Consider the following 5,127-nt stretch of genomic DNA (forward strand, 5'->3'; position numbering starts at 1 on the left):
CTTAGTCATTGACATTGGCTATGTGTATGTGGCCAAAGCCAAAGTGGAGGATATGACCAGAGAAAAATAAATTGAAGGAGAAAAAGAAATAAAAAGTAATATCTATGGGATATTATTTATTTTAGATGGAAAAAACTTAAGGTGTTTATATGCTAGAGGGAAAGGGCCAACAGAGCAAAAGAGGTGCAAGTTATGACGCTAATAATAGCTGACATTTATTAGGCACATCCATGTGCCAGGAGCCATGCTGAGCACTTTACCAGGATTACTTCACTAATCTTTCATAACACTCTTATAAAGTAGGTACTATTATTATCATAATATTTTACAGATGAGAAAGTGATGCTTTATCCAAGCTCACACAATGGGTGGTAATTTAAAAACAGGGGATCTGAACTGCTGTGCCTAGGAATGAAGAGGTAGACGCCTTTCTGGTGTGGAAGCCAGGCTTCTGTGTGACCAGCACCCAGTAAATACAACACCCATGTGCTTTATTGACATTAATTAAAGATGTTTATAGTATCCTTTTGGGTAAGTCTGTATACATCCCCTTTTTAAAAGTAAGAAAACCAAGATTCAGGGGCTAGTTACTTGCTCCAAGTCTTTTTCATGTTTAACATGAATTATAATATATGTGGGGGTCTGTATCCTGAAAACATTATCAACGTTTATTTCTAACACTTCTCATCTAGTGAATTGGAGTGAGAATTCCTAGCTCAGGAAAGCGATGCACTTGGAAGCAGTCACTTGGGATATTTGACTCTTCTAAAGAGGCTTGACTTTACTCTTGTGGATCTGGCAACTGTACCTTTGCTTCCGACAGTGTAACTCTTAGTCCCACTTTAATGATAAAGGCATGGTACCGTTTTACAACACCTCACTGAATAAGACAACTAAATTTTTGTATTTTTTTAAAAAATTATGCACAGAATATTTTGGTTTAATTATATGCATTTAAAAAATAATCACTCAGTATTATACAATTGAAAATAATGTTGAAAGTATAGGAAATGTAATATAAACTAGATGAATGAGAAGCTTGGAGAGAAAAAACAGATCACAAGTAGAAAGACAGTGAGCATTTTTTAAAAATTAATTTTTTTTTTTAAATTTATAGAGATGGAGTTTCACTCTGTTGCCTAGGCTGGTCTCAAATTCCTGGGCTCAAGTGACCTTCCTGCCTCAGCCTCCCAAAGTGCTGGGATTATAGGTGTGAGCCACTGTGCCCAGCCAGTCAGCATGCTATTAATTTTATATTTAGTTGATCAGCAATGTACATGTTGGTTCCCATTTTATAAAGCACTGTCCTCTATATACTTCATTTGCCTTCACAACAGTTGGTATATTAGCTGGAAATGCTTTCATCTACAAGTAACAGAAAACCTGGTTTAAACAGATGGAGGTTGTTTTCCTCATTCAAAAGAGGCCTGGAGGTGGCATTCTGGGACTGGTGCGGGAGGACCAACAGTGTCTTCAAGGATCCAGGCCTCTTAGACCTTCCATGTCACCTCTCTTACCATGTTAGCCACTTACCCTCATGAATGTCACCTCATGGTTGCAGGACAGCTGCTCCAGGTGTTACACTTGTGTTCACGACTGGAAGAAGGAGGAAGGGAAGGGGCAGGCACCAGGGCATCTTTTATTAGAAGGCAAAAGCTTTCCCAACAGACTTTGTTTTTTTAATTTTTTTTTTTTAGAGACAGGGCTTCACTCTGTCACCCAGGCTGGTGTGGAGTGGTGTGATCATAGCTCACTGCAGCCTCGGACTCCTGAGCTCAAGTGATCCTCCCACCTCAGCCTCCTGAGTAGCTGGGACTTTAGAAACATGCCACCATGCCCAGCTAAATTAAAAAAAATTTTTTTGTAGAGATGGGGTCTTGCTATATTGCTAAGGCTGGTCTCAAACTACTGGGCTCACGCAATCCTACTGCCTTGGCTTCCCAAAGTCCTGGGATTACAGGCATGAGCCACCACACCTGGCCCTCTCAACAGACCTTTCATTGGCCAGAACTGTGTCACCTGGCCATCCTTACTTTAAAGGAGAATGATAAAGCAATTATTTAGCATTTACAGCCCGTCTGTAGTGGAGGTAGGCAAGAGAGAAGCTCACCAATTTACAGATGAGAAAGCTAGTGTGCTTTCTCATTACTCAGCACAAACCCAAGTCCTAGGATTCCGGCACCTGTGTTATTTCACTATACTACTCAGCTTCTCTAAATTCTGCCACAGGAAAGTATATGTCAAAAAGAGGACAACTCTCAAAAATATATAGTAATGGGGGCTGGGGGCAGCGGTTCATGTGCCTGTAGTTCCAGCTACATGGGAGGCTGAGGCAGGAGGATCATTTGAGCCCAGGAGTTCAAGTTCGATGCTGCAGTGAGCTATGATCCGGCCACTGCACTCTAACTTGGGTTACAAAGTAAGACCCTGTCTCTGAAAAAAAAAAAAAAAAAGTATAGCAATGGGATACATTCTATTAAGAAATGGATCACATTTTAAATTAATAATTTTATATTAATACATATCTCTATTGTTGTTTAACAAAAATAATGATTCCATTTTTATAGATTAACACCTAAGTTTTTAAGAGATTGATTGAAGCATTATTATTGCAAAACACTGCAGGGAAACCCACAGGTGTTTGTTTGTTTGTTTGTTTGTTTGTTTGAGACAGAGTCTCACTCTGTCGCCTAGGCTGGAGTGCAGTGGTGGGATCACGGCTCATTGCAGCCTCGACATCCTGAGCTCAAGTGATCCTCCCACTTTAGCCTCTCAAGTAGTTGGGACTACAGGTGTGTGCCACCATACCCGGCTGATTTTGTTTTTTAAATTTTTATTAGGGACAAGGTCTCTTTCTGTTGCCCAAACTGGTCTTGAACTCCTGAGCTCAAGCAATTCTTCCGCCTTTGCTTCCCAAAGTGCTGGGATTACAGATGTGACCCACTGAACCTAGCAACCCACAGTTTTCACCAACAGGGCATTGGTTGAAGAAACTGTAGCATACCCATATCCTATGAAATAAATAGACGTAAAATTTCCGAATAATATTGTTATTTACAATATTTTGTTAAATGAAATAAGTAAATTATAAAACTAGATATACAATGTCACCCTATACTTTTAAATATATATTATCTATATAAAAGCTAGATATAAATATAGCAAAATATTCATAGTGATTATATTTAGGTAATGAGAATATATGATATTTTGGCTTCCATCTTTGTATTTTTTGAAATATAATTTTTAGGAGTCAGGTTTATTGAAGGGTTATTTACGTGTAGTAAAATTCACCCATTTTAGGTGTATGTGTTTTGACCAATATCTACAATAATGTATCCACTACCATAATCAAAATACAGAATATTTCCTTTGCCCCTAAAAGTTCCTTTGTGCCTTTTCGTAGCCAATTCCTTCCCCCTAGTTACCGGCCCTTGGCAACCACTGATCTTATTTTAGTCTTGACAGTTTTGCCTTTTCTGGAATGTCATATAAATAAAAACATATATAGACTGTAGCCTTTTGTTTCTGGCTTATATCAATTGGCATGAGTGCTTTTGAGAGTCAGCCATGTTGTTGCATTTACAAGTAGTTCGTTTCTTTGTATTAATGAGCCGTATTTCACAGCATGGATGTACCATAATACGTTATCCTTTCATCGGTTAGTGGACGAGTTGTCTTCAATTTTGGACTAATTATATCAGCTTGCTAGTGCTGCCATAACTAAGTACCACAAACTGGGTAGCTTAAACAACAGAAATATACTGTCAACAGTTCTAAAGGCTACAAATCCAAAATCAAGGTTCCAGCAAGGTTTGTTCCTTTTTTTTTTTGTAGAATCTTTTTTATTCAGAAAAAATAAAACGATCCCCCCAAAAAAGTTTTCCAACCACACAGAGGAGGAGTATGGGTAGGGGGAGGTGTCTGGCCATCAGCCCTGTACCGCAGCCCACGTGGTTTTGGCAGCAATAAGGGGTGTGGGGTAATGGCCCCCAAAATAAAATGGTGTATGGGGAGGGAAGGGGTACAAAGCTGTGGGGAGCGGTGAAGGGCAAGGGACAGACGAGGTCAGTACTGGGAACGCCAAAGGTGGGAGGCCATTTCATAACATTTCTTGTTGATCAAACCACCGTGGACACCTTCTTTGCGCATCAGCAGGACTAGCGTCTTGTCAGTCTTGGTGACAGTGACATTGAAGGTGGGGGCTCCACCGGTACTCTTGGTATACAAAGATCTATGCAAAATTCCCCATCCTGCAACAGTGAGTCCCGGATCACCGAACATTTCTGGCCCCCAAGTGTCAGCCCATTCACAAAAAAACTTGACCTGTCTTTGCCAACCAGGACACCAACCTCAGCTGGCGTGATGTTGGAGAAGGTTTTCCCGGGGACGGCGGCCCAGATGGAGGGCGAGTCCTTGTAGCCCACGATGGCCGCATCCTGACAGGTCCTGTCCGCCATAAGGTTGTCGATGTCGGTGTCCACCCGGCCATGGTCATGACGTTGTCAATGTTGGCGTCCACCTGGCCATGGCGCTGCTGCTGGGGCCGCGGGCTGGGCTTGGCCTGCCTGGACTGGCGGGCGGTGGGAAGCGGAGAGCTCGGGGCACGCGCTGCCGTCCGGACCGCGGCTCTGCTCACTGTGCAGTAGCCTTCCTACCACTACCGGTTTGTTCCTTCTGAGGGTCATGAGGGAAGGATCTCTTCCCGTTTTCTCTCTTTGGCTATCTTTATGTTTACATGGCATGCTCCCTGTATCTGTGCCTGTGTTCACATTTCTCCTCTTAAAAAAACTCCAGTTGCCGGGCACGGTGGCTCACGCCTGTAATCCCAGCACTTTGGGAGGCCGAGGCAGGCAGATCATGAGGTCAGGAGATCGAGACCATCCTGGTTAACACGGTGAAACCCTGTCTCTACTAAAAATACAAAAAATTAGCCGGGCGTGGTAGCAGGCGCCTGTAGTCCCAGCTACTCGGGAGGCTGAGTTAGGAGAATGGCGTGAACCCAGGAGGCGGAGCTTGCAGTGAGCAGATATAGTGCCACTGCACTCCAGCCTAGGGGACAGAGCGAGACTCCATCTCAAAAATAAAAAATAAAAACTAAAAAAAAAAGACTCCAGTCATACTGGA

General features: G+C 42.4%; 1 pseudogene; it reads right to left on the reverse strand.

The window, feature by feature from the left end:
* Positions 1 to 3,975: 3,975 nt before the first annotated feature.
* On the reverse strand, positions 3,976 to 4,492 carry LOC134734791 (profilin-1-like; annotated as a pseudogene).
* Positions 4,493 to 5,127: the final 635 nt, after the last annotated feature.

The sequence above is a fragment of the Symphalangus syndactylus genome, chromosome 12 (genome assembly GCF_028878055.3).
Source record: "Symphalangus syndactylus isolate Jambi chromosome 12, NHGRI_mSymSyn1-v2.1_pri, whole genome shotgun sequence".
Classification (NCBI taxonomy): domain Eukaryota; kingdom Metazoa; phylum Chordata; class Mammalia; order Primates; family Hylobatidae; genus Symphalangus; species Symphalangus syndactylus.